Source organism: Phoenix dactylifera, chromosome 4 (assembly GCF_009389715.1).
Source record: "Phoenix dactylifera cultivar Barhee BC4 chromosome 4, palm_55x_up_171113_PBpolish2nd_filt_p, whole genome shotgun sequence".
Classification (NCBI taxonomy): Eukaryota; Viridiplantae; Streptophyta; class Magnoliopsida; order Arecales; family Arecaceae; genus Phoenix; species Phoenix dactylifera.
In genome coordinates this window covers 1396485-1422516 of record NC_052395.1, presented here as the reverse complement: position 1 = coordinate 1422516, position 26032 = coordinate 1396485, and the positions used below count along the sequence as shown (strand labels likewise).

Here is a 26032-nt window from a genome sequence, read left to right as displayed (position 1 = left end):
AGTAATGAATTTGGATGTTCCTATAGCTCTCAGGAAAGGTGTTCGGTCTTGCGCACAACATCCGATCTTCAATTTCATTGCCTACAGCCACTTATCCAAACCAGTCAGGACTCTTGTTGCAAATTTATCATCCTCAGAAATACCTAAGTCTATTTAAGAGGCTTGTCAATTCCAGAGTGGAAAAAGGCAGTTGAGGAAGAGATATTTGCACTAGAAAAAAGGGGACTTGGCAAGTTGTGAAAAAATTAAAAGAAAAAATCACCAGTTGTGTTGCCCAAGGTGACACCAAGAGGGGAGGATGAATTGGGTTTTCTAAATTTTAAGGCCTCAAATTAATTTTTAAGTGAATGTGGTTTAGCCTATGTGATAATATAGGTGTAGTGGAAGCAATAGTAGTAAACTCTAAACAATTATGATTAAGTCACTTTAGAATTTAAGCTAGAGCAATTTGCTTAAGTAAAGAAAATAAACCAGAGCACACAATGTAAACACAATCAAGTATAGTGGTTCGGTGCACCCCAAAGACTACGTCTACTCTCCAAACGTTCTTTTGGGAATTCACTATAATCCTTCGGTTACAGTTGGATTGTTTTTTCCGCGCTCACAATCCAAAAATTCTTACAATTGGTTTTATGGGATCACCAATTAATCTAACCTGGTTTTACGGGCTCACCAACAACCTACACTGTTGGTTTTAGGGCTCACCAACAAACCTACACCGTTGGTTTTACGAGCTCACAACAAACCTATATAGTTGATTTTACTGGCTCACAACAAACCTTACAAACAGAAAAGTGAATCAAAGTATAAAGCTCCTTAATGAGCAAATAAAACAAATATGCACTAAGGAGAAGAAAAGAAAAATGTTATCTCTTTGAAGGCGCTTTTCTTTTCTTCGCTGAGATATTTCATTTTTCAATGGATTGGTTGAGCTCTTGAAGGTACTTAAATTCTGCTCAACACCACGTCTTTTGGGTTTGAACTTGAAGCAATAAATTGAACTTTTTTGGATTTTTCTTTTCTCTTGAATACACACTTAGATCCTCACCCAGACCCCCCTTTGATGAATATAGCTCTTACATACTTCTCCAACTCAAAGATCACTTCTAGCCGTTGGAATGAAGAAACTAGCCGTGTATAGCCGTTGGGAGCTTAAAAAGTATTCTGCAAGAACTAGCCGTTACTGTCAGTCCGTGCTGGGGTCGACCCGAACAAATCTGGGGTCGACCCGAGTTACTGTTCACAGGCTGGGTCAGCTCCAGCTACAGTGGGGTCGGCTTAAGCTTTCTAGGGTCGGCCCTCTCAGAAATTTAAGAACCTTGTTTTTCTAACTTTTCAGACTGGGGTCGACTCAAGCTTTCTTGGGGTTGATCCGTGCTACAGTGGGGTCAACTCAAGATTACTTGAGGTCGGTGAAAGTGAATCCCTAGGTTCTTCGGTGTTAAGCATGCGGATTTTTTTTTTTTTTAAAACCATGGCTGAACCTGATCGGGTTGCCTACGTACCCCTTCATAAGGGGGATCAAGCCATACGTAGTTCTTTTTAAGTTTTAAAACGCAGCGGAAAAATCGAATCAAACAATTTAATTCATGCATGCTTACAAGATCAAATCTAGAAATCAGCACCTTAAGAACACATAGGATTATGCCGGAATCGTTTAAACAATTATGCTAAAACTTTCATGCATGATTAACTATCAGATCTGAAACTTAAGAACTCTATTCCGATTAATCTCCGAATATCCATTGAATGGATTCTGGAGATATCTCCGTGAGGAGCCCCAAAAGAGGGTAAAACCTCGGGGAATCAGACCTAGATCTTGACACCATAATAAAAGATTAATGTAGGATTAATACCTTTTATGATGGATGAAACTTGTGGATCTGATCCTCGACTTCGCAGCCACGCACACGAATGGCCTCTACGAGAAGTCCACGCGAAGTTCCTGAAGAGATCCAATCCTGCGGAAGTGCTAGCTTGCGCAGAATTTCTTGAGGCTGAAATTTGATCTTCCAAACACTATCAACTTTTGATCCGCCTTCTTGGAAGAACTTGGAGGAAAGGTTTAAAGGGATTGAAGAGGACTTAGATCTGATCTAAAGACTCTTATCAGGGACCCCTAACACTAATGGCGCGATGGACTTAGAGGAGGAAGAAGTCAGCTAGATTGAATGCAGAATTTTTCCATGCATGAACTAGGGTTCCTCTCTTTTCTTTTCCCTTTTTTTTCTTCTTTTTCTCTCTTTTTTCCTTGAATTCGACCACCAGATGATGGAGGTCCTTTTAATGTTGCTCTCCTACCTAACTTCATGCCAACCATCCCATATTTGTGGAGGATTTTGTGGGGTTTTGAATTTTGAATTCAAAATTCAAGTTCATGTGCCATTACATGATGAAGCTTGATCTAATCTAAACCATTCATCATGTTGCCACTTCCCTCTTTCAATTTCGAAATTCCCATGCCCCTAATCAGATTAGAGGGTCACGTGGTGATTTTGTGGTGATTAAATTCGAAATTCAACCTTAATTAGAAGTGAGATAAAGATAAGGATGGCATATGTCATGAAGAGAGAGAATTTGATCTTATCCAATTCTTTTCATGAATTTATCTCTCCATTTCGACCCATCTAATGATGAAAGAGGTCCCTGATGTTGCCAAGTGTCCCATGGCACCATTAAATAAATTAAATTAATTTTTAATCATATTAAAAATCAATTTATGGCGCCATGCATGGATATGTGACAAGTGGATTTCAAGATCCGAATAGTTTCAGATCAAACCCATTTAATTTAATTAAATCCTAACAATTAGAATGATTCAATTACCATGGGTTGAACCTAATCCAATTAGGTCAATCCCTAATTAAGCACAAATTTAATCTAATTTAATTTGGTCAACCTAAGTCCTCTTGATTCAGACCTAATCCAATCAGGTCAAAAACCCTGATTGAGCCCAGAATTGAATCTAATTCAATTTGGCTCATCCTTAGTCTAATTACTCAATCCAATTGAGTTCATTAGCAATCTAATTACTAATTAATCCTCCGATAATTACTTTAATTATTTTATAAGATAATTTGCCAATCGAATTGACCAAATTACCCCTGAATGATTCTTAATCATTCATCAGCCTTCTTGATCAATCAGGAATCTTCTATGCGTGTGACCTCATAGGTTCGAACCTAAGCCGGTAGTATAGGAACGACTTCCTACACTAATCGATGTGACCATCTAGCAATGGTACCCGACGTCCGAATAGGCCGAATATATGCGAAGCAAATATTCTGGAACCCTGAACTATGGTTACTGTATAATTCAATCCCTTTGACTCTTAATGCCAGGATGACTTAGAGCTCACTGTCAACCCTATAATTAGTACATCCATTATGTGATTAACTTTAGATATCCCGTGACTCCTCACTGGATTACCCTGGCCAAGGTTTTGCTAAATTAATCACAAGACATTATCTCCTGTTTCAGGAGGGGTCAATTCCATCTTGACTCACAACTGACTACGCAAGTACTTGACTGCACCCAGTGACCTTCCGTCACTGAATTAGAAATTCAGGTAGTCCGGTACCAAAGTACAGTGAGTTGCTTGCTAGTCACAGGTTGCGGTCTCAGGTCAGAGGGCCAAACTTATACCCATATCCACTCGGAACATCTCTCGACAGTAGAGCGTTCCGGAATTGGTCACGTTCAGTGAAATGTACTCCTACACTTCACCTGTATGGCATACCAGTGTCTCCACACTCCTTGGTTAAGAGGACAACCAACGTATATGTCACACAACGACCTAATCTCGATAATGTTGTCGTCCTAGTAACAACATATCATTTGGTCGCGAACAAGTTTAAGGACTCAAAGATAAATCCTCCTTTATCATAACATAAGTCCTAAGGACTTCATCATATAAGAGTTCATTTGAAGATGAAATGATGAATAATGCCAAATAATACTTTATTAATTTGTCAATTTATTTACAAATTCAATCATCAATATGCTGACGATTGACATTTAGGATACAATTCCCAACAACTCCCACTTAGCCTAAAGCCAATCGGCACAGTATCTAATACCCATCTTCGACTTGTGTTCGTTGAACTCTTTGATGCCGAGGACTTTGGTAAATGGGTCAGCCAGATTTTCTTTTGTGTCAATCTTCTGAAGATCAATATCACCTCGTTCTATAATCTCTCGAACCAGGTGATAGTCGCAGAATATGCTTGGTCCGCTGATGTGCTTTAGGTTCCTTTGCCTGAGCTATGGCTCCAGTGTTATCACAAAATATAGGAACTGGACCATCAATGGAAGGTGCCACTCCCAGCTCGGTGATGAACTTGCGCAACCATACGGCTTCCTTGGCTGCATCAGATGCTGCGATATTATTCTGCTTCACATGTAGAATCTGCCACTGTATGCTGCGTGGAACTCTTCCAGCAGATGGCCCACCCTTAAGAGTAAAGATATATCCCGACACGCTCTTGCTATCATCTTGATCTGACTGAAAACTTGAGTCGGTATATCCCTCAAGTTTTAAGTCAGAATCACCGTAGACCAGCCACTGATCTTTAGTATTTCTCAAATACTTAAGGATGGTTTTTACAACCTTCCAGTGGTTGCTACTGGATCAGACTGGTATCTGTTCACTACTCCTAGTGAGTATGCCACGTCTGGTCTAGTACATGTCATGGCATACATTATAGATCTCACTGCCGAAGCATATGGAATTCTATCCATACTCTCTCTTCTTGAGGGGTTGTCGGACAATCCCTTTTAGAGAGATTAATTCCATGGCCCATCGAAAGATAGCCTTTCTTAGAATTAATCATACTGAACCTCTTCAGTATAGTATCAATGTATGTGGATTGGGATAATCTAAGCAATCTTCTAGATCTATCTCTATAGATCTTCATCCCTAGGATGTAAGATGCTTCTCCCAAATCCTTCATGGCAAATTGAGATGATAGCCAAACTTTATTCCTTGTAATGCAGGAATGTTATTCCCGATTAAAAGAATGTCATCCACATACAAAACAAGAAATATGATAACTGAACCATTTGCCCATTTATAAATGCAAGGTTCCTCTTCATTCTTAATGAAGCCATATGATTTGATCATCTTATCAAATCGTATGTTCCAACTCCGTGAAGCTTGCTTTAATCCATAAATGAATTTTTGAAGCTTGCACACCTTAGACTCATCTGCAGATATAAAACCTTCAGGTTGCATCATATACACCTCCTCTTCTAAATCTCCATTTAGAAAAGCGGTTTTAACATCCATCTGCCAGATCTCATAATCTAAGTGTGCTGCTATTGCAAGCATAATCCGAATGGATTTGAGCATTGCCACAGGAGAAAATGTCTCGTCATAGTCAATACCATAACGTTGACGATATCCCTTGGCAATCAGACGGGCTTTATAAGTCTCTACTTTTCCGTCTGCGCCCCATTTTTTTTTGAAAATCCACTTACACCCTATGGGTTTAATCCCTTCGGGTGCGTCAACTAATGTGCATACATCATTGACCTTCATGGATTCCATTTCGGATTGCATGGCTCCAAGCCATGCATCAGAGTCATGCCTCTGCATAGCATCCATATAGGTGATCAGATCCTCATCATTTTCATCAAGTTCGACAGGATCCCCATCCCGGACCAAGAAACCGTAGTATCTGTCCGGCTGACGTGGTACTCTACCTGATCGCCTTAATGGTGCATCTAAGATGGGTTCTGGATCTGATCTAATCAAATCCGACTCAATTGGTTTAGTGGATGGTGTCGGATCTTCTACATGTTGAACTTCCCTAAGCTCAACATTAGAGCTTTTAGTTCCTTCACTAAGGAATTCTTTCTCTAAGAAAACAGCTCTATTACTTACGAACAATTTTTGTTCTTCAGCAAAGTAGAAGTAATATCCTTTAGTTTCTTTAGGATAACCAATAAAGAAACATCTGTCAGACTTGGGTTCAAGTTTGTCTGTTTTCAAACGTTTGACATATGCCGGACACCCCCAAACCCTAAGGTGAGAGAGCATTGGCTTACGTCCAGTCCACATCTCATGTGGTGTTTTATTTACAGACTTACTTAGAACCTTATTTAGAATGTAGCAGGCCGACTCAAGTGCATATCCCCAAAAGGATATGGGCAGACTCGCAAACCCCATCATGGATCGAACCATGTCTAACAGAGTTCGATTTCTTCTTTCTGATACACCATTATACTGTGGTGTACCAGGAGGAGTCCATTGGGAGAGAATCCCATTCTCTCCTAAATATGTCAAAAACTCATTGGAAAGGTATTCGCCTCCTCGATCTGATCGAAGAGTTTTAATACTCTTTCCAGTTTGTTTTTCTACTTCATTACGATACAATTTGAACATTTCAAATGCTTCAGATTTATGTCTCATTAAATAGACATAACCATACCTAGAAAGGTCGTCTGTAAACGTAATGAAATATGAATACCCACCTCTAGCATCTGTGCTCATTGGCCCACATACATCAGAATGTACAAGGATCAATAAATCACTGGCTCGTTCACCTTTTCCGATAAAAGGTGATTTGGTCATCTTACCAAGAAGACATGACTCACAGGTTGTCAATGATTCACAATCATTAACATTGAGGATTCCCTCTTTACTTAACATGTTCATCCTGTTCTTGTTAATATGACCTAGCCTATGATACCAAAGGTAGACATCCGTGATATTATCTATTCTAGGATGCTTACTTGACGTGTACATTACTTTAACAGGTTGTGATAACAAGTAGATGCCATTGCTCAATTGTCCATTCATTACAGTAACACCATTCATAATGATATCACAAGAATATTTCTTTAATGAAATTTCATAACCGTTCATGGCCAAAAGGCCTACGGAAATTACATTCAATAAGAATGTAGGACAATAGTGACAATCACTCAAGATAACTACATGAGAATTGAAAACAAGTTTGAGATTTCCTAAAGCTAGAACTGGAACAGATCTTCCATCTCCAACATTCAGGAATCTCTCGCTGTTTTCAAATCTCTCATTGACCTGAAGTCCTTGCAACGAATTGCATATATTAAACGGACTTCTAGTATCTAATACCCAGGTTGAATTATCACATATAGAGATACAAGGTGTTATCATATAAATACCTTGATCAGCAACTGATTGCCCTTTTCTCTTGCTTAGCCTGTTCGGGTCAAGTGAGGTAAGGTACTGAGGATAATTTCTCTTCCAATACCCCTGCTTCTTACAATAGAAGCATTCTGCCTGACTTTGGTCATCCTTAATCCTTTTGGTCTGACTATGCTGAGTTTTCAACTTTCTATACCAATTATTGAAGTTGGGACCAGTCAACTTGTCATTATCCAATAATGAGCGAAGTGACAAACTTGTGGCCATTTCTACATAAAAGAAAATTTGGCTATTAGTATATGAATTGACTAAACACAGTAGACTTGGACTTTAGTCTAAAGATACTCCCACTATTTTATACAAATTGGTAGCCTCTACCTCCAATTCGAAAAATTACTCCTAATTCTTTAGTGGGCACTAGAACCCAATAGATCGCATATAGGCCCGAGTGTGGCTCGGCTAACCCATATGCACCTATTGGTAGGTTCTAAACCAGTTGCTTCACCAAGCAACTTCTAGTGATAATTTTGTCCTAGGTTCTTCGGCAGGCGTGTGGCGCCTCCACCGAATACCCTAGTCAGGTCCAACCATTAAATGATAGGGTTAAGTCTAATCAACTAATAGACGACTAAGCCCGAGTGTGGCTCGGCTCACCTGACCGCCTATTGAAGGTACACTTAACTCATCATATATTGAATGACAATTCCAATGCTTGATAAGTACCAGGCGTGTCGCGCCTCCAATAATTATCAAAATATTGGACCCATTATCACCCAACTTAATGGGAGGCTATGACCTAGTTATCCCCATAATCATTTCATTTTAAGGACCTAATAATTTTAGAGGATTTCTTAATTAGGATAGATAAGAAGATCCGGTTAGTCTAATTTCTCCCACTGACTTCACCAAATCAGATTAGACTCAAACCGGTTAAGGAGACACCTAAATCAGTCAAACTGATTTTCCTTATAGGCATGGGCTAACTCGAATCATTAAGTGATCCAATCAAAATGTGATTGACCATGTCGGCCAGGTAAGTGAGATCGGTGGAAGGGATATGCCATTAACTCGGCAAAGACGAATCAGTGCGAGTAGCTCCCAATTAAAAACCACCGGTCAAAACTGCCAAACTTACCTTAGACACCGACTGGTTAATCAATTTCGATTTGATTACTCAAATGACTCGGGCTACACCTCTGAGCCTAAATCAAGTTCCATCTTGGTCTAATCAAAGACATGGACTTGATCCATCTACAACTATTGTAAATTGATCTAGAATTTTCTTGACCTAATCTAGTTACTACTTAATTAGATTTGATCAATTAATTCTATTTGTCCATGTATGATTCTAACCTTAGGTCTAACCCAATCCTAGGAACTTGATTCAAGCTAACCCATATGCCCAAAGAATTATGCAATGTCAATTAATTGAGTTACAATTCTATTTCATAACACTTAATTCTCAATTAAGTTTAGACTTATGAAAGTTTTGATCATTGCATATTTCTTTTTAATTACATATTAATTACAATCTTTCAGTTCTTAAAACATATTTTCAGATCTGAGTTTTTGTAATTAATCACATGTAATCAGATTAAATTCATGTTTAAGTCATTATATTTAATGTTCATGCATCACATATACATAACAACATGAATTAATACAAACAACATACATCTTATGTATTTGTTTTTTCACTTTTATTTTCAGATCTGATTTGTTCATTAAAATCAGAGATCATATGAATCATAAATTTTATTTAGATCTAATCTAAACAATATTATGATTTCAGATTTATTTATGTTACAAATCTTAACACAAACATGCATCATATGCATTCAAAATTTCAGATCTAGTTAATCATGCATAATCAGCAATTAAATCAATCATAAAAAATACTTTAGATCTAATCTAAGCATGCTCATGATTTCAGATTTAATTACAAGAATTAAAACATAAAAGTTTAAACATGAACCTGGCTCTGATACCACTGAAAGGGGGAGTCTCCACTCCTACATGGGTTCGGTCCTATTAAAAATAGGGTGACACCCATGTATACCTATCAGAGCACGCATCTCTATACGCCTCCGGACGGAGAGCCACGCTTCGTCACACGATCACGCGTGAGAGTTTCCGGAGATCGGTCACAACTCTTGGACCTTTGCTCTGATACCACTGAAAGTGAATCCTAGGTTCTTCGGTGTTAAGCATGCGATTTTTTTTTTTTTAAAACCATGGCTGAACCTGATCGGGTTGCCTACGTACCCCTTCATAAGGGGGATCAAGCCATACGTAGTTCTTTTTAAGTTTTAAAACGCAGCAAAAATCGAATCAAACAATTTAATTCATGCATGCTTACAAGATCAAATCTAGAAATCAGCACCTTAAGAACACATAGGATTATGCCGGAATCGTTTAAACAATTATGCTAAAACTTTCATGCATGATTAACTATCAGATCTGAAACTTAAGAACTCTATTCCGATTAATCTCCGAATATCCATTGAATGGATTCTGGAGATATCTCCGTGAGGAGCCCCAAAAGAGGGTAAAACCTCGGGGAATCAGACCTAGATCTTGACACCATAATAAAAGATTAATGTAGGATTAATACCTTTTATGATGGATGAAACTTGTGGATCTGATCCTCGACTTCGCAGCCACGCACACGAATGGCCTCTACGAGAAGTCCACGCGAAGTTCCTGAAGAGATCCAATCCTGCGGAAGTGCTAGCTTGCGCAGAATTTCTTGAGGCTGAAATTTGATCTTCCAAACGCTATCAACTTTTGATCCGCCTTCTTGGAAGAACTTGGAGGAAAGGTTTAAAGGGATTGAAGAGGACTTAGATCTGATCTAAAGACTCTTATCAGGGACCCCTAACACTAATGGCGCGATGGACTTAGAGGAGGAAGAAGTCAGCTAGATTGAATGCAGAATTTTTCCATGCATGAACTAGGGTTCCTCTCTTTTCTTTTCCCTTTTTTCTTCTTTTTCTCTCTTTTTTCCTTGAATTCGACCACCAGATGATGGAGGTCCTTTTAATGTTGCTCTCCCCTAACTTCATGCCAACCATCCCATATTTGTGGAGGATTTTGTGGGGTTTTGAATTTTGAATTCAAAATTCAAGTTCATGTGCCATTACATGATGAAGCTTGATCTAATCTAAACCATTCATCATGTTGCCACTTCCTCTTTCAATTTCGAAATTCCCATGCCCCTAATCAGATTAGAGGGTCACGTGGTGATTTTGTGGTGATTAAATTCGAAATTCAACCTTAATTAGAAGTGAGATAAAGATAAGGATGGCATATGTCATGAAGAGAGAGAATTTGATCTTATCCAATTCTTTTCATGAATTTATCTCTCCATTTCGACCCATCTAATGATGAAAGAGGTCCCTGATGTTGCCAAGTGTCCCATGGCACCATTAAATAAATTAAATTAATTTTTAATCATATTAAAAATCAATTTATGGCGCCATGCATGGATATGTGACAAGTGGATTTCAAGATCCGAATAGTTTCAGATCAAACCCATTTAATTTAATTAAATCCTAACAATTAGAATGATTCAATTACCATGGGTTGAACCTAATCCAATTAGGTCAATCCCTAATTAAGCACAAATTTAATCTAATTTAATTTGGTCAACCTAAGTCCTCTTGATTCAGACCTAATCCAATCAGGTCAAAAACCCTGATTGAGCCCAGAATTGAATCTAATTCAATTTGGCTCATCCTTAGTCTAATTACTCAATCCAATTGAGTTCATTAGTCAATCTAATTACTAATTAATCCTCCGATAATTACTTTTTATTTTATAAGATAATTTGCCAATCGAATTGACCAAATTACCCCTGAATGATTCTTAATCATTCATCAGCCTTCTTGATCAATCAGGAATCTTCTATGCGTGTGACCTCATAGGTTCTAACCTAAGCCGGTAGTATAGGAACGACTTTCAACACTAATCGATGTGACCATCTAGCAATGGTACCCGACGTCCGAATAGGCCGAATATATGCGAAGCAAATATTCTGGAACCCTGAACTATGGTTACTGTATAATTCAATCCCTTTGACTCTAATGCCAGGATGACTTAGAGCTCACTGTCAACCCTATAATTAGTACATCCATTATGTGACTTTAGATATCCCGTGACTCCTCACTGGATTACCCTGGCCAAGGTTTTGCTAAATTAATCACAAGACATTATCTCCTGTTTCAGGAGGGGTCAATTCCATCTTGACTCACAACTGACTACGCAAGTACTTGACTGCACCCAGTGACCTTCCGTCACTGAATTAGAAATTCAGGTAGTCCGGTACCAAAGTACAGTGAGTTGCTTGCTAGTCACAGGTTGCGGTCTCAGGTCAGAGGGCCAAACTTATACCCATATCCACTCGGAACATCTCTCGACAGTAGAGCGTTCCGGAATTGGTCACGTTCAGTGAAATGTACTCCTACACTTCACCTGTGGCATACCAGTGTCTCCACACTCCTTGGTTAAGAGGACAACCAACGTATATGTCACACAACGACCTAATCTCGATAATGTTGTCGTCCTAGTAACATATCATTTGGTCGCGAAACAAGTTTAAGGACTCAAAGATAAATCCTCCTTTATCATAACAAGTCCTAAGGACTTCATCATATAAGAGTTCATTTGAAGATGAAATGATGAATAATGCCAAAAAACTTTATTGATTTGTCAATTCATTTACAAAATTCAATCATTAACATGCTGACGATTGACATTTAGGATACAATTCCCAATAGTCGGCCCTCAATCAATTTCTAGAAAGCTATTTTTGTAATGGTTGAAGCTGGGGTCGGCTCATCTATTCTTGGGGTCGGCTCCATCTGGGGTCGGCTTCACCTCTGTGCCATATGTGCCAGAATGTGTCAAATCGTGCCAGGATTGACTCTAGCCTTGTGCCAAGTGTGCTACTCCGTGTCAATGCGTGCCATATGTATCAGAGTCGACCCAAACCTCTTTAGGGTCGACTCAACCCATAATTTCCTGCATCTTAAAGTTAGTCTTGCATATAGGGTGCATGAAATATATTCCAAGTAAATTGGGATGCTCGGCACAATAAGATTTTATTCTCTTGATAGTGAAACTTACAGAATTGCCCTTTAAGGTTATCTTAACTTGAAACTTTGTTATAATGAATTTCTAAGTTTTCTCTCTTGCTCTACTATAAACCTTATCTCGAAATTAACTCTTGAGAGTTGTTTTGACCTTGTATTCATAATGTCTTGTGAATATATCGAGTATGTATCGAGCGTATCAAGAATGCATCATTTCTTTCTTCCTTAACTATTTATGTACTAGATCAATTGAATTGAAAGCATTAGTACTCCCGTATGACCTCAATGGTTTTGTAAACATCAAAATCACGCTAGGATCCTCAAGTTGGCTGCAAATGGGTGTTTACCATCAAATACAAGTCAGATGGTTCGGTTGAGCGCTACAAAGCAAGATTTGTGGCAAAAGGTTTTTCTCAAACATATGGCGTAGATTATCAGGAGACCTTTGCACCAGTAGCAAAGTTAAACACCGTAAGGGTTCTCCTATCACTTGCTGCAAATTTAGATTGGAAGCTTCAAAAACTTGATGTGAAGAATGCTTTCCTAAATGGAGACTTAGAGGTAGAAGTGTATATGGAGTTGCCACCAGGTTTTGATGAAGCTACAGTTCAAGAAAAAGTTTGCAAACTCAGGAAATCTCTGTATGGATTGAAGCAATCCCCACGGGCATGGTTTGGTAGATTTATGAAAACTATATGTCAACAGGGATACAAACAAGCTCAATATGATCATACTATGTTCTATAGATATATAGGGGATCAGGGCCGGCCCGACCCTTAGGCGACCTAGGCGGTCGCCTAAGGCCTCGGCCTAAAGGAAGGCCCCGCAAGGCATAGGCTCAAAGAAGAGCTACAGTGAAAATTTAAATTTTCTTCGCTACTACAGTGCTATGGCTACTTCCCGTCGCACCAGGGGCTACTCTCCATTACACCAGGGGCTACTTCCCATCGCACCAAAGGCACCAAAGGCTGAAAAGATGTAGAAACCAGTCTGAAAAGCATGGAAATAGAGTGAAAAGCAGAGGTCCCGTCGCACTGTTGCAGACTTGCAGCCAGGAAAGAGAAACTCCATCGACTCTTCTGGTCTTCTTCCTTAGGTCCTTCGCTGTAACTTTGAGGACATCCTCTTCGAGGAGGTGGCGAAGAGGAAAGGCACCGTGACATGGTCGATCCATCAGCCGACGACCATCTTCGGCTTCTCCCCATCGAGCCTCATGAATTTGGTGGAGACTCTCAGCGTCTACGCCGGCATTTGCCGACAAGAGGGGTTTCCTCTCCTATGGCCATGGAGTCGGGTGGCTTGGGAGGGGTTCAGCAATGCCTCCGATGCCGACCTTATCGCCGAGCAGTAGATCTGGGCGGTGGTCGATCAATATGCCAAGAATGAGGCCTTCAATGTAGCACTGGGGATGTGTTCAAGTGGAAGCACTTGTGGCCGTTGCTGGTGAAGGCGTTTGGAGTGGAGTGGGTCGGATACCGGGGGGAGGAGGCTCGATTCAAGTTGGTGGATGCCATGAAGGGGAAAGAAGCTATTGCCCTAGGTAACAAGCCAAAAGGGGGGTGAATTGGGTTTTCTAAATTTTTAATCCCTTAATCAAATTGATAGATGAATGGGTAGTTAAGCTAATATTAATTAAGTGCGTGTAGTGAAATTAGAAAGGCACACAATACAAACATACAAGAATATAGTGGTTCGGTGCGTCTCCTAAGCACCTACGTCCACTCTCCAAGCGTCCCTTGGGAATTCATATAATCCCGCGGATTACAGTTTGATTGTTTTCCGGGCTCACAATCAAAAAATCTTACACTTTTGGTTTTCGGGATCACCATAGAACCTACGTTGGTTTTGCGGGCTCACCAACAACCTACAATGTTGGGTTTACGGGGGCTTACCAACTAACCTTACAACAAGATTGATAAAGTAACCAAAAGAGAGCTCCTAAGAGAAGCAAAATAAAGCAATTATAAACTACAAAGAAGAGTTTAGAGAATGTTTATCGCTTTGGAGGAGCTATTCTCTTCTTTATCAAGCTTGTTTCACTTCACAAGGATTGGTGGAGCTATTGATGACTCTTTTGAAACTGCTCAACAACTTTCTTTTTGGCCCTTTTGATGAAGCAATTGAATGAGGCTTTCTTTTCTAGGGTTTTGCTCTTGAATAATTCTTCTTTAATGTTAAAAGATATCTTTCTCTGATGAATAGTATCTTTTAAAATACCTCTCCAAACTTCTATCAGTCACTTCCCAACTATTTGAATTGAAAAACTAGCCGTTTCTAGCCGTTGGGAGCTCAAAAAACACTTCTGCAGAACTAGCCATTGGGCTGTCACCCATGCTGGGGTCGACCTAAGCTTTTCTGGGGTCGGGCTCAGTTACTGTTCATCAGCCTTGGGGTCGACTCAAACTTCTCTGGGGTCGGCCCTTGCTACAGTGGGGTCGGCCTTCTCAGGAATCACAGAACCTTATTTTCTGACTGTTTTCACTGGGGTCGACCGTGCTTTCTTGGGGTCGACCCATGCTACAGTAGGGTCGACCTAAGCTCCATTGGGGTCGGCCCTCTTAGGAATTCCAGAGATATGGTTTTTGAACACTCATCCTGGGGTCAGCTCATGTTCTCTTGGGTCGGCTCCACTGGGGTCGGCTTAAGAAAACTTGGGGTCGGCCCTCTCAGTAAATTCTAGAGAGTTTTTTTCTGAGGTTACAAGTTGGGGTCGGCTCATGGTTCTTTGGGGTTGGCTCCTCTCTAGGCCAAGTGTGTCACTCCGTGCTAGTGCGTGCCATATGTATCAGAATCAACTTCAAAACCTCTTTGGGGTCGACTCAACTCACAATTTTCTGCATCTTAAGGTTATACTAATTCATAGGATCAATAGAATATATTTCAAATAATTTTGAGTATATGGCACGATAGAGTTTCATGCCCTTAACAATTAAAATTACAGTTTTGCTTTTAAGAGTATACTTGACTTGAAACTTTGCTGAAATAGATTTAAAAGCTCTCTATCATTTTCTAGTACATATTTTATCTCGTTGTTAATCATTGAGAGTCGTCTTGATTTCATTTTCTCAATGTATCGTGAATGTATCGAGGGTGTGGTATTCATTGGTGATGTATCAAGTTAAACTGTATTATTAATTTGATATTTCCTCAATTGTTGTGTTAATCATCAAAAATAACATTATCATCCTCAATCTTCTCCTTTTTGATGATTACAAAGCATTGAGTATCCTTAAGTTGGCATTTATATATGAATTAAGGTTTAAAGTTTAGAAAATGGTTTAAAGGCTGAAAATTCAGAATTTTTGAGTTATAGGATGTGCCAACCAAAAGCTCCCCCTTTCTAATCTAAATTTATGCCAATTTAAGTTTAGTTTTGCTCCCCCTTACTCTTGTGTTTTATTGAAGTTAGGACTTCAAGAATTTGTACCAATGCAAGAGTTTCAAGTTATGTATCGAAGCAAGTGACGTATGTGACATTAATTTAGAATCTTGATTAAATTTCAGATTTTCTTACTTAGAGATTCTAGAGTGCAGATTTGGAGATTTTTTTTTTTATTGTTATATATCTCTTCCCTTTACGTAATATTTTCTTCCAATTTAGCTTTGGTTAAGGATGCATAATTCCAACTTCTCTTACTTCTCCCCATATTGCAACTTCTCTCTTCTCTTACTTCTCCTCCTTTTTAATCAATCATCAAAGAATATGTAATACATGGGTGAAAAGTAATTTCAATGACAAAAATCATAAAACATAATAAGACATTGCATTTCATAAGAGTCAAAATTATAAGGTTCTAATGAGCCAAATAAGATAACATCATTTTCAAACAATAGAAAGCAAGATACATAGATAACTAGAGTGTCTCTAGGCACTAATCTAGAGGAGTCCCTGCAGTGCTATCAGTAGGCCTAGAGGCATCCAAGGGCTGGGATCTGGGTTGATATGACTGTGAGGATCTGTGAGCCCTATGAGCTGGCTGGCTTTATGCCGAGATCTCTGACTCAGCTGCTCGAGCTCCCAGAGGACCATGAAACTCTCTCTCTAAAGCTGTCATCCGGTTCGTGAGACCTGTCATCTGAGCAAATAATCCTCTGATCTCAGCCGTCATACTGTCCATCCTACTCATCATGCTATTGGAGAGACCCTTACCTGAACTGATACAAGTTTCGTCATCCTACTCCAATATTCCTCTGTAATTCCCATAGGTGTGGATGATGAAGGTCCTGCCTCTGCATGTGCCTCTGCATGTGTTGAAGGATGGTCTATAGGTACCTCAAGCTCAGGAATGGAGTCTCCAAGCTTTGGTGCATCAGGGCTCTGATGCATGTGCCCCTGCACCTCCACGCACCCACTGACCGTTCACCTTCTCATAACCCATGTGCACAAGGGATCGTGCAGTGTAGGTGTCGGTAAATAACAAGTCCCTGGATATCTCTCCCTCTACATATATGTCATGATGACTGAATATCAAGGTGAGTACCATACCGTATGGCAAGGAGACTCTCAACCTTGATACGGCCTCACACATCTGTCTGATCATCATTGCTGGAAGATTCAGGGGAATACCCTGAATAACATGCTCCATAATAGCCAGATCATGCTCAGATACATGGTCAAATCTTCCGCTCTTCGGAAACAATATCCGACCTATGAAGTTATGCAACTACCTCATTTCAACTGATAAAGAGCTAGCTATCAAATTGTCTGAGTAATCAATGTCATCTCTCTCTAAAATCAGCTGTAGAGCTCTAATCTTGTGCTCTGGTTTGTCTGGTGTGGCACCCTCACAGGGGAGATGAAGCAGCTGTCCTAGGCTTTCCTCAGAAACATGAACTCGAGCTCCACGAACCTCGGACACAAGCCCTTCTGGACCGACCCGTAAAAAGGCATAAAACTCATGAACTAAACCCGGGTAGGTCTTTAAATCTAAAGAGCAAAGATACTTCCATCCTTGTCGTCGGATCCAACCACCCAATCGAAACCCTTCTTGATCCAAAAATTCGGAGTGAATCCTCCTACCCGTAGTAACCGGTCTCATTGCATACTTAGCAAGTTGAACTGAAGGGGAAGGAGGTGGAGGAGGCTCCGCACGTGGCTCAAATCGTGGAGGCACTGTAGAAGACTCTCTAGGATGCTCCCCTACAATGGTTGGGCGTGATACTCTCCCGGCTCGCTTTGGTCACCGCTCGTTTGAGTCCCATTTTCACCAAAACCCTTCCTTAGAACTTGATCTTACGGTTTGGGAGAACGATCTACCACTGTTTGGAAGTGATTGGAGGGTATTGGAGAGTAAAAATTTGGTTTCTGGAAGGGTACAAAGAACAGTGATGCCCTAATGTAGCTCACAGCTCCCCTTTAAAAATGGAGGTCCCGCCATTGGGTTGACCCCAAGTTTTTCTTGGGTCGACTCAAGGAGGGGTCGACCCCACTCTAGGCTCGGGTCGGCCCCGGTTCAGGCTCAATTTTTTTTTATTCTTTCTTCTTTCTGATCCTTACCAAATCTTTATGAGACATTGATATATATGTAAGGAATCTATAAATTAATAATTTTATCAATGTTTCATGGGATTTACAAAATGGGAGGAGCGTATCATGAAACAACTTTTTTTTTTTTTTTTAATCAAAGGGATCACATATGCCTAATTCTCTTCTAAGCATGCAGAATCTATCTTCACTTAGAGATTTTGTAAATATATCAGTTAATTGTTTTTCGGTACACACATGCTCAATACATACATTTCCATTTTGCACATGATCTCTAATGAAGTGACACCTAATTTCAATGTGCTTTGCCTTAGAGTGCTGAACCGAATTTGTAGTGAGATTGATGGCACTAGTGTTATCACATTTTATAGGGATTTTGTCAAGTTTGATTTCATAGTCCTCTAGTTGTTGCTTGAGCCATAGTATTTGGGCACAACTTCCGGCAGCGATGTATTCGGCCTCAGCCGTCGATAATGCTACTGAATTCTGCTTTTTACTAAACCATGATACTAAATTGTTTCCTACGAATTGACATGTCCCACTAGTGCTCTTCCTATCTAATTTGCATCCAACAAAATCCGCATCAGAGTATGCAAGCAAATCAAGACAGGAATCTCTAGAGTACCATAACCCTATGTTTGTGGTTCCTCTTAGATATCTAAGAATTCTTTTGACAGCACTTAGATGTGATTCCTTAGAGTGTGACTAGTATCTAGCACATATTCCTACACTAAACACTATGTCAGGCCTACTAGCAGTAAGGTAAAGCAAAGATCCAATTAAGCCTCTATAGAGTTTCATATCTATACTTTTTCCTTTCTCATCTTTGTCTAGCTTACTAGTGGGGTTCATTGGAGTGCCTATTTTCTTGTGATTTTCATTTCCAAACTTCTTTAGTATTTTCTTTGTATACTTAGTTTGATGAATGAAAATTCCTTCCTTAGTTTGCTTGATTTGTAATCCGAGAAAGAAATTAAGTTCTCTCATCATACTCATCTCGAATTCTTCTTGCATTAATTCAGCAAACTCTTTACAAAGACTATCATTAGTGGCACCGAATATGATGTCATCTACATATATTTGTACCACTAGCAGATTTTTGTCTTTTCTCTTAAGGAAAAGTGTTTTTATCTACATTTCCTCTACTAAAATTATTATTTAATAGAAATTTACTTAGTTGGTGATACCATGCCCTAGGTGCTTGTTTTAATCCGTATAGTGCCTTATGTAATCTAAACACATGATTAGGAAATTCATGACTTTCAAAACTAGGAGATTGCTCTACATACACTTCCTCTTCTATATAACCATTTAAGAAGGCACTTTTTATATCCATTTTAGATAGTTTGAAATCCATAAAGCATGCAAATGCTAGAAGTTGTCTAATAGCTTCTAATCTAGCTGCGGAAGCAAATGTTTCTTCAAAATCTATCCCTTCTTCTTGATTGTATCCCTTAGCTACAAGTCTAGCTTTATTTCTTGTAACTACTCCATTTTCTCTAACTTATTTCTAAAGATCCATTTTATTCCAATTACAAATTATGCTTTGGTCTTTCAGTTAATGTCCATACATTACTCCTTTTAAATTGATTTATTTTTTCTTGCATAGCATTAATCCAATTTATATCATGCTCAGCTTCTTCATAAGTTTTAGGTTCTATTTGTGAAACAAAGCAAGATAATCATTCAAATTTCTTAGAGATGATCGAGCTCTTACCCCTTGTGATGGATCACCAATAATTAAATCTTTGGGATGTCCATGTGCGTACCTCCATTGCTTTGGCAAGTCTTGAGATTGTGGTGGAACATGATCATCTTCCTTTTTCTTTTCATCTTTCTTTTCTTGATTTGGCACGTCATTAAGGTTCAGCTTTTCAAACTCAATAATTCCTGCATCATCATCAAGAATACTTTCTCTCCTAGGGGACTCACTATCAGACTCATTAAAAATAACATTTATTGACTCTTCAACTACAAGAGTTCTCTTGTTGAAGACTCTGTATACCCTGCTAGAAGTAGAGTATCCTAAGAAGATACCCTCATCTGACTTGGCATCAAATTTGCTTAGATCCTCCTTGTCATTGTTTAAAATAAAACATCGACATCCAAATACTCTAAAATATTTAGCAGTTGGTTTCTTATTCTTCCAAAGTTTATAGGGAGTTTTCTTTGTAATCGGATGAATTAAAACATGATTTAAAATATGGCAAGCAGTATTTATAGCTTCAGCTCAAAAGTACTTTGGGAGATTTGACTCACATAACATAGTGTGAGCCATTTCTGCGAAGGTTCTATTTTTTCTTTCAACAACCCCATTTTGTTGAGGCGTTCTAGGTGTTGAAAATTGATGAGAAATACCGTTCTCATTACATAATTCTTTAAAGTGTTGATTTTCAAATTCAGTTCCATGATCACTTCGAATAGCAATTAAGGTGAAATTCTTTTCAGTTATAACATTTTTATAATATTTCAAAAATGCTGAAAATGCTTCATTCTTATGTGCAAGAAATGAAATCCATGTATATTTTGAGAAATTATCCACTATTACTAGTCCATACTTTTTTTCTTCTAGACTTGTAGTTCTAGTAGGTCCAAATAAATCCATGTGAATGAGTTCAAAAGGCCTAGTGGTTGACACTACGTTCTTTGATTTGAAAAATGATCTTGTTTGCTTTCCTAATTGACATGGTCCACAGATTTTATCTTTTTTAAAAATTAATTTTGGTACATCTCTTATCAAAATTCTTTTTGACTAGTTTTGATATTAAGTCCATACTAGCATGTCCTAGTCTACGATGCCATAGCCAACTTGTTTCATTTTTCTTCTCTTCATTAGTGATTAAGCATAACCTATTTTTCTTGGCTAAGTCATCAAAATCTACCATATAAATGTTTCCATGCCTATGTCCCATAAGTACTATGCTATTATCTCTAGGATTTGTGATTATGCATACTGAAGCTTCAAATAAAACTTTAAGATCTTTTTCACAAAATTGACTTATGCTAAGTAAGTTATGTTTCAAACCATTAATAAAATATTTTCTATAAAAGTAGATGGAGTGATATGAATTTTACCCTTTCCAATGATATGTCCTTTTCCATTGTCTCCATAGGTTACCACTCCACCATCCTTAGATTCCAAGGTGACAAATTGCTCTATGTCACCTGTCATGTGTTTTGAACAACCGCTATCTAGATACCAACGTCTATTCTTGTCATTGGCTGTAAGATACACCTGCAATCAAAATCAAGGATGTACTTTAAGTACCTAAACTATGTTGGATCCTTTAGGGTTAGTGTTTGATATTTCTTTTGGAATCCAAATTTTTTTGTATTTTAGCTTGCTCTTTTCACTCAATTTGTTATAGCTGAATTTTCTAAAATTACATTCGTATGCTTTGTGTCCTACTTTATTGCAGCAATGACAAGTTGTATTTTCATTTTTGGCTTTCACAAATATATTCTTTAAGTATTTTTGCTTTCTATTTGTTTTATATCCTAATCCTGCTTTATCATATACAGCTTTTTGACTATCAAGAAATCATATTTAATTTAGTCGAGCTAAGTGTAAACTTGTCCACTAAGGATTTATATTTTTCTGCATCTTCTTTTAGTTTAAAATTTTCAGTAATTAGATTTTTAGTTTCATTAGTAAACTTCTTACTTAATGTTTCATAGCCATTAGATAGTTTCAGCTTATCTTTCATAAGAGATTGATTTTCATCTTTTAAAATTTTATTTTTATTAATTAGCTTCTTGTGCTCTTCCATAAGATCTAAAAATGCATCATGTAATTTTTCTACTGTAAAATCACACTCAAGTTCAAAATCTACCTCATCTTCATTGGCCATGTAGCAGATTTGAGCCGTGTCTTGCTGATCTTCATCTTCCAAACTTGACTCCTCACTTTCACTCCATTCAGCCATGAGAATCTTCTTTTTGAGTTTTCTTGCCATCCATTTCAATTTTGTGCAATCTATCTTGAAATGCCCGGACTTGTTACACTCATAGCAAATTGGCACTTCTTTTTCTCTCTTTGTCCTTTCTTTTTTCTTTGCTTGAGCTGCCTTTGAGGAAGGGCTTCCTTTTGTGAAACTCCTTCCCTCTTATGAATTTTTTGAATTTTCTCGCGAGCATAACCATTCCTTCTTCGTCATATTCCTCCTCTTCATCAGACTCCTCTAATTCAATGTCTTGTTTTGGAGTCGTGGACTTCAGGGCAATGGTTTTCTTTTTCTTGACCTCTTCTTCTAAATTTTGCTTCATGGTCAACTAATGGGTCATGAGTGATCCTAGAAGCTCTTCCAACTGTAGTGTGTTGATGTCCTTTGCCTCTTGAATTGCGGTTACCTTGGCCTTCCAAACTCTTGGTAGAGACCTGAGAATTTTTCGCACCAATTCAAAGTTAGTATAAGATTTGCTTAAACTCTTAGTCCAGTTATGGACTCAGTGGACTCCATTTTAAACAGTTCATATCTATGTACTAACATATTTATTTTTGACTCTTTAACTTGATTAGTTTCTTCATGTGTGACTTCTAGTCTATCCCAAATTTCTTTGGCTGAGGTACACGTAGATATTCTATTGAATTCATTTACATCTAGAGAGCAGTAAAGTACATTAATGGCTTTAGCATTTAGTTGCGCTAGTCTCTTATCACTGTCATCCCAATCTATTTCAGGTTTAGGAATGATTGTGCCCTCTATGCTAATTGTGGGTATGTGTGGTCCTCTAGTTATGATATTCCACAAATTATAATCTAGAGCTTGAATAAATACCCTCATCCTAGCTTTCCAATATGTGTAGTTTGTGCCATTAAACAAGGAAAGTCTATTAGTGGATTGCCCCTCGCTTATAGAACATCCTATTTGGGTTGCCATGATCTTTGGCTCTTCATTGTGAGATCAACAAATACTATGAGAGCACCTGCTCTGATACCACTTGTTGCCCTAGGTGACAAGCCAAGAGGGGAATGAATTAGATTTTCTAAATTTTTAATCCCTTAATCAAATTGATAGATGAATGGGTAGTTTAGTTAATATTAGTTAAGTGTGTGTAGTGAAATTAGAAAGGCACACAATACAAACACACAAGAAATATAGTGGTTCGGTGCTCTCCTAAGCACCTACATCCACTCCCCAAGCGTCCCCTTGGAAATTCACTATAATCCCGCGGATTACAGTTGGATTGTTATCCAGGCTCACAATCCAAAAATTTTTACACTTTGGTTTTCCGGGATCACCAATAACCTACGTTGGTTTTGCGGGCTCACCAACAACCTATAATGTTAGTTTTACGGGCTTACCAACTAACCTTACAACAAGATTGATAAGTAACAAAAGAGAGCTCCTAAGAGAGCAAATAAAGCAATTATAAACTACAAAGAAGAGTTTAGAGAATGTTTATCGCTTTGGAGGACCTATTCTCTTCTTTGTCAGGCTTGCTTCACTTCACAAGGATTGGTGGCGCTATTGATAACTCTTTGAAACTGCTCAACAACTTTCTTTTGGCTCTTTTGATGAAACAATTGAATGAAGCTTTCTTTTATAGAGTTTGCTCTTGAATATTCTTCTTTAATGTTAAAAGATATCTTTCTCTGATGAATAGTGTCTCTTAAATATCTCTCCAACCTCTATTAGTCATTTCCCAACTGTTTGAATTGAAAAACTAGCCGTTTCTAGCCGTTGGGAGCTCAAAGAGCACTTCTGCAGATCTAGCCGTTGGGCTGTCACCCGTGCTGAGGTCGGCCCAAGCTTTTCTGGGGTCGGCTTAAGTTACTGTTCATCAGCCTTGGGGTCGACTCAAACTTCTCTGGGGTCGGCCCCTGCTACAGTGGGGTCGGCCTTCTCAGGAACCACAGAACCTTGTTTTTCTGACTGTTTTCACTGGGGTCGACTCATGCTTTCTTGGGGTCGACCCATGCTCCATTGGGGTCGATCCAAGCTCCATTGGGGTCGGCCCTCTCAGGGATTCCAGAGACATGGTTTTTGAACACTCATCCTGGGGTCGGCTCATGTTCTCTTGGGTCGGCTTCACTGGGGTCGGCTCAAGTCTTCCTGGGGTCGGCTCCACCTGAGGTCGGCTCAAGAAAACTTGAGGTCAGCCCTCTCAGTAAATTTCAGAGAGTTGTTTTCTTTGAGGTTCCAAGTTGGGGTCGGCTCCTGGTTCTTTGGGGTCGGCTCCTCTCTTGGCCAAGTGTGTTACTCCGTGCCAGTGCGTGCCGTATGTATCAGGATCGACTCTAAACCTCTTTGGGATCGACTCAACTCACAATTTCCTGCATCTTAAGGTTAGACTAATTCATAGGATTAATAGAACATATTTCAAATAATTTTGAGTCTATGGCACGATAGAGTTTCATACCCTTAACAATGAAAATTACAGTTTTGCCCTTAAGAGTATACTTGACTTGAAACTTTGCTGAAATAGATTTAAAAGCTCTCTATCATTTTCTACTACATATTTTATCTCGTTGTTAATCATTGAGAGTCGTCTTGATCTCATTTTCTCAATGTATCGTGAATGTATCGAGGGTGTGGTATTCATTGGTGATGTATCAAGTTAAACTGTATTATTAATTTGATATTTTCTCAATTATTGTGTTAATCATCGAAATAACATTATCATCCTCAGAAGCGCTATGGGAGGAGATGGTGGCGGACCACAGGCTCGCACCGACGAGGCTGGAGGACCCAGCAGAGCTCTCGCTCCATTCTTCTTCCAAGTAGGAAACCAACGGCTTACCTCCCTCTCCATCGCTGCCTCTCTTTTGTGGTATATTAATCGTTTTTTGTTGCCTATCAACTGGTTCTCGAATTGCCTTGCTTTGTTCTGTGGATTATTTTTTATCGATGGACTCCATGTTGAGATCACTTTCTTGTATACCCATTTTTTAAAAAATTTGGTTGCTAATGATTTGTCCAAGTTACTCTTTTCCATGGGCTTATATGAGGAGAAATCTGAAATAGGGCAAAGAGAAATTTGGAAGGAATCTTTGGCCTTTTGCTGTGTTTTTTTTCCCTTCTTCCTTCATTGGCGGAGGAAAACATTGAGCTACATACGCTTTTTTTTTTTAAGAAAGGTACATAAACAGTATTGCCAAGCATTATCTCAGTTATTTAATCAGTTTCATGGGCTCTTCTTTTAGAGTCATTACTTTTACATGCTTCCATTCAAGAATTATATTAAACTGAAGAGGCTTCTTGTCTATCTTTGTTAGATTCATGCATCTTTGTTGAAATGGTGTACCTATCTATTTTCATATCATTTTTTTAAATATTTTATACTTATTAAAAAAATTATTATAAAAAAAGGCCTCCTTCACTGAGTTCGCCTTAGGCCCCCAAATGTATTGGGCCGCCCCTGTAGGGGATAAGATCACTATTTTGATTGTTTATGCGGATGATATAATCTTAACAGAGGATGACTGTGAAGAAATGGAAAGGTTAAAGAGAACTCTTGCAACCAAGTTTGAAATAAAGGATCTGGGTTCTTTACGATATTTTCTTGGAATGGAGATAGCTAGAAACAGAAGTGGCATCTCAGTATCACAGAGAAAATATGTGTTGGATCTTTTAGGAGAGACAGGCATGCTTGGAAGTAAACCTGCTGATACTCCTATAAATCCAAATCAGAAGTTGGGCGACTGCCTAGGTAGCACACCTGTTGAGAAAGGAAGGTATCAACGTCTAGTAGGGAAGCTCATTTATCTTTCTCATACTAGACCTGACATCGCCTTCGCTGTAAGTGTGGTAAGTCAGTTTATGCATGCACCTTTTGTGGAACATATGGATGTTGTCTACCAGATTTTGAGATACTTGAAAGGAACTCCAGGACGTGGTCTATTTTTCAGAAAGAATGAGGAAAGGACTGTTGAAACATTTACAGATGCAGACTGGGCTGGTTCGGTAAAAGATAGACGATCAACCACTGGATATTGTACTTTTGTATGGGGTAACCTAGGAACCTGGAGGAGTAAGAAGCAAGCAGTTGTAGCAAGAAGCAATGCGAAGGCAGAATTCAGGGTTGTAGCCCATGGGATTTGTGAAATAATGTGGCTGAAACTATTATTAAAGGAACTCAGAATTGAGAAGAATGAACCCATGAAAGTCTACTGTGATAATAAGGCAGCAATTGCAATATCACACAATCCAGTTCATCGTGATAGGACAAAACATGTTCAGGTGGATCATCACTTTATCAAAGAAAAAATAGGAGGAATGATTTGTATGGTTTATATACCTTCGTCTGAACAAGCTGCAGATTTACTAATAGAGGGACTCTTAAAACCTGCATTCGAGAAATTGGTTGACAAGCTGGGTT

At 38.8% G+C, this 26032-nt stretch overlaps 1 long non-coding RNA gene across 8 annotated transcripts in view; it reads left to right on the top strand.

The window, feature by feature from the left end:
• Positions 1-26032, top strand: part of LOC103720533 — a 66226-nt gene that overhangs the window by 9433 nt on the left and 30761 nt on the right. For 4 of the 8 annotated variants that reach the window (XR_005511324.1, XR_005511323.1, XR_005511321.1 and 1 more), the window contains exon 2: positions 24344-24434. This is a non-coding gene — a long non-coding RNA (uncharacterized LOC103720533). Of the gene's footprint in view, positions 1-24343; positions 24485-26032 lie in introns of all 8 variants that reach the window. The other 4 variants (XR_005511325.1, XR_005511319.1, XR_005511320.1 and 1 more) reach the window with 1 other exon arrangement.